The following is an 8898-nucleotide window of genomic DNA, read 5'->3' as shown; positions in this document are numbered from 1 at the left end:
CTCTTCAACACTCTCGCAGCCCAAATGGTTGGTCAGAGAACACTACTAATGGAGAAAAGTGGAGATTCATCTCTATAGGAGATTCATCTCCTACTATCAAACCCACAGTAGTTGTCTTGCATAAAATTTTCTCCTCTCTTAGGGATGCGGGGGACATGCAAGAGTTTTTATCATGAATTTTCTATCTTGGAATGTTCAAGGTCTTACAAACCTCTCCTAGAAAATATTTTGTTTGTGATACTAGATGAAGGCTTGGTCATCCAGATATTCTTTGTCTCTAGGAGGTTGAAATTTTTGGGTTTCTTCTAAACTTAGGTTGTCGTGCTATTTGCTTGAATAGTATCATGTTTTCTTCTTAGCATGATGTTGGTTGAGGTGGTGTAGTTACTCTTCTCTCCCCTCATTTAATTTCTTCTATCATTTTGCATGGTTCTCACCCAATGCAGAGAATAGTATGGATTTTGTTGTCTTTTCGTAATCATTCTTTTGGCATAGTTAATGGTTATGCTCCTAATGATGTTGTGGAAAGATCTCACCTTTGGCATTGGATGAAAGATCAGCTGTCACCAACTACCTAGGCTATGTATGGGGATTTCAATATGGTAGAGTCGATCTTTGAAAAAGATGAGATTTTGCCTTTTCGCTGGACAACTGGGGAAAGTAAAGCTTAGTACTACATGCATAATAAATTGGACCTTTTTAATCCCAATGCTAACCACTGCCATCCTAGTGGGGTTTGGCATACCTAGTCCAACTTTCAAGCTAGCTTTGACGGGATATTATAGCAACTTGATCATGTGATGCTTTTGGCTCAATCTTTCTTCTCATTTTATGAAGATCAAGAATTACCAATCATCCCCTTTCTAATGTGACCTTGTCAGACCACTATCCCATCTTCTTTTCCATTATCTGGAAAATTGTGCAACAATGCCCTTCAAAATTACATTTTTTATTGAACACATCACTTCTTTGACATGACCCTACTACTACTCATTTTATACGTATTTGGAATATGGAGCCTTGGGTGGATTCAATAGTGGAAGGATGCTATGACCTATACAGTGAGGTTTCTTTGGATTTATGACATGCAACTTGCAAGATACCATTGGAGATCTTATGAGGCCACTACCAAAGAGCTATGTACTACCTTTGAAGCTTTGGCCATGATTTTGTTTGACATAGACCTGCAACTTTGACTTGCCAATATTTGCCATCATAAGCAAATTGCAAACACTTATGCCACATGAATTACTCAGATCAAGGCTCACCTGCACTGGCTTAAGGTTGGGGATCAAGCCTCCAAAGACTTCTTTCAGGCTCTATGATGCCCCCATTTTAGCATATAATTTAAATAATAAATAAATATTTTAGATAAAGTAATATTAATAATGATATTAAAATAATAATATTTTATAAAGTAATATTACATTATAATCATATAATAATATCATACATATTGTATTATAATAATAGTAATCTAATATAATTATAATTAAGATATATGGCAACGTACTATATTACTAAAGTATTATAATCTAATAATATAGTTGATATATTATTAAATTAATATATATTATAATATAAATATTAATATAATGTATTTTGTGATATTAATATAAATATAAATAAATAAATAATATAATTTAAATATTATTATTAATATAATATAACTATTATATTGAAAAGACATAACTCTTAGAATATATATATATATATATATATATATATATATTTTGAATGCAAATTTTGGTAAGAGGACATCAAGAGAAATATTGAAAAAGCATACAAATAAAAAAAAGAGAAATTATGGAATGACGAGAAGGGGTCATTACAAATGGTATTAAAAGGGAAAAATGTAGAATTTTCATTAGAATCTTAATTTATCAAAGGTCTTTAGATCTAAAATAGCATATATAATATGCCTTAAGATTAAGACAATGTTGTCATAATAAATCTTATGAGCTACGCGACTTTTCTTGGGATCTTCCATCATATTAACCACTTCATACCCTATAGAGGAAAATGATACAAAGAAACAAGCTGATTGCAGAAACTTTCAATGAACTGTTGAACTTGATCACACGGGAAGGATCAATTTACATATTCATTTTGGGGAAGGTCTACAGCGATGCAATGGAAGATGCCACCGAGATTATTAAATCTTTTAAAGAAAAGATCATAGTGGCTGAAAGCATCAGGGTGATTGAAATAATTTTAATCAATATGTTTACAGTCTAGTTGTAATCATTTACTGTTTACACTCATAACAACAAATTGTATTATTATTAAGTTGTTTTTCTGTCTGAAGCATTCCCTTTTCAGTGAATAGAGCTAGGATTAGTTGTGTTTTTTTTTAAAGGGTTGGTCATAACAGACAACCAACTGTTAGTTGCTTCAGTTGTAGTTGTTTCTAGGCAGTTTTTAACTACCTTGCAAACTACTCATTCGATGAAAAGAAAAAGAGACGTTATTAAGGGATTAGTGAACGAGTGACGTTATTAAAAATTGCTTTGTCATTCCTAGCGATAAATATGTTATATCAATGGTGGGCCTGTGAAGACTGTATTGAATGGAGAGTTATAATTTAATAACATTAATCACTAATGAATGGCTAATGAAGAAACAATCAATATTGCAAGATGAAGTCAACTTATATTAGCCAATGTTAGGAGTTTTAATAGAACATTTATCTTCACAAAGAAAATAAATCAAATCATGTATATCATTCACTGGAGTTGGGTATTTGGTAGAAAACAAATCATAGCAAGTATCTACAGTCAGTTCTACGAAAATTCATTTTCTAAGATCATTGATCTGTAAATTAATGACAATACCTCAAGAGTCAATGGAGTGAACATCGAAAGCACATCAAAGTAAAAATGAGCAGTGAAGGATGTCATAAATTGTTGGGTATCGACACTTTGAGATGCCATGAATAGATGAGGCGAGCATCCATAGACTACTATACATAGAAGCATTATACGGCAACTATTGCATGGATATCAATCAATATACGGTTTCATCAATAATCAATGGAGTTTCATAAGCATCACAGGGATGATCAGATTGGGAATAGTTTGGAAGGTGTCATAGTTGTTCTAGAACTATCATGTGAGAGAATTATTACAATATATTAGAGGAAAAGCGCATACTCTACCAATGCAATAACATCATATGAATAAATATATTTTGTGATTGGTGACATCGTTGAAGTTTAGAAAGGAATGTCAAAGAACATCACATAAGGTATGTCTCATTAATATTTTATTTCATTTATAGCAATAGATATTATAAATTTATAATAGGTGTAATGATAATTTCAACCATTACATATATGTTCTAAAGAATGGATTATTACATGAATGATACTATATTCATGGAGATCAATGTGGTCACTCAAGAGTGAAATAATTCATTTCAAATATTATGATAATTTATAATATTGTTATGAAATATACTGAGAATATAATTGAGTATAAATACATATTCACCATACAACTAGTTTATATTCCTTTGAAAGGAAACATTATTCAAAATATTTGCGACCTATTACATAAGGGATAGGGAGTGTGCACATGGTGAGGAGTAAATCGATCGTGTTGGTGCATATGAATCCCAATATGGATTAAAAATCTGAGGGAGCCCCAAGCTGAGCATGTCCAAACTCAGAGCCGCAGTAAATCTTCCATCCATGTCAAAAAAAAAGCATGTTCCTAGTGGGTAGGGAGTGTGCACAGAGGGGAGGAGTAAATTGGTCGCGTTGGGGCGCAAGAATCCCAATATGGATTAAAAATCTGAGGGAGCCCCAAGCTGAGCATGTCCAAACTTACAGCCACAGTAAATCTTCCATCCACATCAAAATTAAGCATGTTCCTAGTGGGTAGGGAGTGTGCACAGGGGGAGGAGTAAATCAATTGTGTTGGGGCACGAGAATCCCAATATGGATTAAAAATCTAAGGGAGCCCCAAGCTAAGTGTGTCCAGACTTAGAGCCACAATAAATCTTCCATCCACTATGGAATTATACCCCCTATTATAGTACTAGCTATAGAAAATATGCATTTCCAATCTAACTTTTGATTTCGAGATAGGGGAAAAGGACCACGACATTCATGATCAAGGTGGTAAAACATTTCCTTATTTCAATTTGTAAGCAAGGTTCTAACATTTTTATTATGTGTCTACATCGTGTCTTCATCAATGTGTTTTCTTCGTGTCTTCCTACATTCATGTGTCTACATCGTGTTTGCATCGCATCTTCATGCATTAATGTGTCTACTTTATGTCTTCATTCATATGTTCTTGTACATGCTATTATATACTAACATGTCTTTGCAAGTGCCTAACACATATGCAGAAAAGAGAATAAATCCAAACTATGAATTAATAAGGATCAAATCAATTGCTTGAGAACAAGCAAATTCGAGAGGGGAGGACTGTAATGTCCCCATTTTAGCATATAATTTAAATAATAAATAAATATTTTATATAAAGTAATATTAATAATGATATTAAAATAATAATATTTTATAAAGTAATATTACATTATAATCATATAATAATATCATACATATTGTATTATAATAATAATAATCTAATATAATTATGATTAAGATATATGGCAACGTATTATATTACTAAAGTATTATAATCTAATAATATAGTTGATATATTATTAAATTAATATAAATTATAATATAAATATTAATATAATATATTTTGTGATATTAATATAAATATAAATAAATAATATAATATAATTTAAATATTATTATTAATATAATATAACTATTATATTGAAAAGACGTAACTCTTAGAATTAAAAAATATATATATTGAATGCAAATTTTGGTAGGAGGACATCAGAGAGAAATATTGAAAAAGCATACAAATTTAAAAAAAAAGGGAAATTATGGTTACCAGAAGGGGTCATTATAGGCTCTTCGGGCATGTCATACCACTATGAGGATTAAGAGAATTAAGGAAGTTTATCAAACTCTCTGAAGAGATCAAGATTTACATACCTACACTTCTATTGTGCCTAATTGGTTTGAGGATGAGCAACATGCTTTTTGCAAGCAAATGCTCGCCATAAGTGGCCTTAAGGAAGTCATCTTCTCCATGGTGGATGACAAGACCGCTGGGTGTGATTGGTTGTTGTGTGAATTTTAAAAAACCTTTTGAGAATCCATTAGCCTTGGTATGCATAAAGTATATGTTCAAGTTTTTCATTCTAAATCTCTTGTGAATCATTAACAAAGGAAACATTAAATTCATACCTAAGGCAAGAGACCCTGAAGATATCTGCAACTGGAGACCTATCACTCTTTTGAACATCTCCTATAAAATCATTGCTAAGGCACTGGCCCTCAAAATTCTTCATCTCTTGCCTTTGATTGTGCACCCAGAGAAGACTTGCTCATCAAATCTAGGTATATTTTAGATAATATCATTGATGTTTGGGAAGGTATGTAGTGGTCTCGACAATCTAAGCAACAAGTTCTCTTCCTCAAAATTGACTTTGTCAAAGCTTATGATCACATTGAATGACCTTTTCTTATTGTGATGCTTAAAGCCCTTTGTTTTGGTCATGTTTTCCTTCAGTAGGTTCAAATTCATTCTTGGGGATGCTTCTACTTGCATCACATCATTGGAAGGCAATCTGCAGCTTTTGGGTTGTTCAAATCCATCTACCAGGGTTGTCATCTTGCCCTGACACTCTATGTGCTCGCTACTGAAGGTTTTGAGTATTTTCTCACCAATGTCATATCCTCTATTCTGGTTTGCGACATCTCCTTGCCTGGTTATTTTACCCAACTGGTCAATGTAAACTTGGGAAATTTGTCGATGACCCCTTCCTCGTTCTCATTGAGGATGAGGAAATTATTGTCAATGCCTTGCACTATTTGGATAATATATGTTTAGCTTCAGGCTCATGTATTTAATGGTATAAAACTCTTTGTTATAGGCAATCCTTTCTTTTGGATCCTTCTTGGCTAGACCAATACAATTGGAAGTGGATTTAGTATGGTGAGGTCTTCTACTTTTTGGGAATTTCATTTGCTTTCCAAGCTTCCCTAGTTGAGCTTTGGAATGTTGTACTTTCCAAAATTGAGCAGAAGCTTGAATACTGGATTACTAAGCCTCTTTCTTTGGCAATTCTAGATCTGTTCAAAGGTTTTAGGGGCTTCTCATGTTTATTAATCTTCTTATTGGGCACCCTCTAAAGCATCCTATCTGAAATTGGTACATCTCTTGAGGGATTTTCTTTTGGTGATGAACTCCAAGCATCATGCCTCACAAAGTGGCATGGGAGTATTGTTATCTCCACCAAGGAGTATAGAGGCCTCAACCTCCTGTCTACCCAAAAGAAGGGTGCTGCCTTGTGTGCCACATTGTTCATTCATTTTCTCATTGGAAATAAAGCTTGGAAGATTCTCCTCAAGCATTACATTTCTTTAGGATATCCAATCAATAGACTAGCTTGGAATGGGATTGGCTTTCAAACCCTTCTCATTACTACTTAACCTATGTAAATCAAGGGCACTTTTGTGGTGAATAGTATTTGGAAAGATTGGGAATCCCTTAAGTCATGGCTTCATTGGGTTGGAGATGATTTTAGGTATGGTCTTTCTATTAACCAACACAACATTTTGTGGTCCCCCTTGTTTACTATTGAAGGAATCTTATTAGCTAAGGTTCAAGGTGTCGGCATCCAGACTCCTAAAGATATTTTCTCAAGAGCCACCATGAGTGTCTGCTCATGGGAGGGCATGCAAGTCTAGTTTCGTCTTATCCATCTAGATAGGTAGACTTTTGACCTTCTAGTTTATGTGGCGCCTCCTCATATGCTATGCAAGTTAGGGGTTCAATTGGTGAAACCATGGTGAAAGGATCGAAAGTGGTACCCTATCACTCCTATGACTAGCCACAAACCCAAGATGGGTCATCTCTGGATGGTTCTTGACCTTCCTACAGTTTATGTTCTCAACCAATGTTGGCATTTGAAATCTTCTCAAAAAAATTGGAGACCTAGATTTAGCACTATGTGGAATGCTACCATTGAACCAAAGATTGTACACTTTGCCTGGTGTGTTCTTTTCCAAGGTTTGCCCCTAGGCCCTTGGCTCAAGCATTTAGGAGTCCTAGACCATAAACACCCTTTCTACAGGTAACCTAAAACTTTCTTTCTCATTTTCAATTTTTGTCAAAGGGCCCAACTATATTGGCTCTGAATTCATGAGATCTTCAAACCCTTTCAACCTAAGCCCTTCTCTAGGCATATGATTCTATTGGGGGATTCTCCCATAATTCCCTTAAAGTATTCTTGGATATGAAATTCTTTCAAGATGGAGAGCTTATTTACTCAGTGGAAGGACATGAATATTGTTCTATTTACACATAGTTTTATAGATATTAATGTTTCCATGCACACTGAGGCTTGTCTATGAAACAATGTCATGATGCAGATTCAAGTTCAAAATAACAAGGTTGTACTTGAGGTGGCCCACATTTAAGATTTTCTTAAGCATTGGGGTGACAAGCCATGTATGGTTGTCATAATGCCACTAGATTCTATTTCCATAGACTGCACTCTTTCACATGGCCACTGGCAGGGTCATAGTTTTTTTCTTGCCACTCCCAGACACCATTTCTCAGGCTTCCCATCACTCTCCTAGGAGTGGTTTTGATGACCGATATCATCTCTTAGCTTCTCTATGGTGGGGTTCTAGCTGGTCCCTAGTTGCTCTTCCTGGTGATTCTAGTTGACCCTCCTTTAGTAGAGATCTAAAGTGGTCATTCCCTCTCTCAGATTCGGTGACCTTTCCTACCAAGGAAAGGGGAGAGAAAGATAAAGATAAAGAAGTCATTGTTGATGATGGGTGGGTTCCTCCTTAGCCACCCACAAAACCTGATAATGTATGGGATTTTTATCATTACCATGATCCTCCTCCCTTGGTCAACACTACTTTAGCCACTTGAGGTTCGTTTATCTGGTTTTTTTTTTAATGAATAGTTGTTATCTTTCTAACCTTGGGTCATGTGAACTCTTACAAGGTGATCTTTGTTGTTGATCCCTAAGTATTTTTGTATATTAGTGTCAAACACTTAATCATCCATATGGTAGAGTTGGTTGGTCATCATTACAACTGAGCCATCCTATGAAGGGCAAGCATTGTATATAGGACTTGTTCATATTTTAGTTGAAGCTAAGCTATATTATTATTGTCAAGCAATTCTAAGTCTATGGTCACTAAACACTCCTATACAACTTGAGTTTATCAAAATACAGTACAAGTCAAGCTATTCAAAGTTAGTTCATGTCGAGTAATATAGTATGTTATGAGCAGATAAGAGGTTGAGGGACAATATGGATATCAATTATGACTGAGCATTAGGGTGTTCATGTGTCAAGAAAACCAATCTTGGTATATTTTTTTAGAATGGCACAAACACTAAGGTAAACTATTTTAGCCAACTTGTATACATGATTTAATGGTCGCTGAGTCATTTAAGGAGATGATTACACATTTTTTTGGAGATCATTAATCCCTATGCATAATGAATACCCAATTAGAAAAATGGAAAGTATAAGCAACAAAAATGAAGGATCTAAATTGTTGATTTTCATCTAGAAACTTCTACAATTGGTTATGAAAGAAGAATCTAAACCCTATTTTCATATGAGTGTGAGAGAAGATAAGTTTGGATGCTAGAAGAAAATTTTGAAGGTGAATTAGATAGAGAAACCAAGCAATTTAGAGGTAGTGAAATGTAGAACAAAGTTAGATCAAATTAGTGAAAGGATCAGAGTTGGAAAGAGGAGATTTGTAATCTGCATATTAAGTGCAAACCAAACAATTGGGCATTGATACATTTTAGCAAAGTGAATCAGGCT

This window comes from Cupressus sempervirens, chromosome 9, assembly GCF_028749045.1.
Source record: "Cupressus sempervirens isolate cs-2001-9-10 chromosome 9, ASM2874904v1, whole genome shotgun sequence".
NCBI classification, from domain to species: domain Eukaryota; kingdom Viridiplantae; phylum Streptophyta; class Pinopsida; order Cupressales; family Cupressaceae; genus Cupressus; species Cupressus sempervirens.
Note: the sequence above shows the minus strand (reverse complement) of the source record.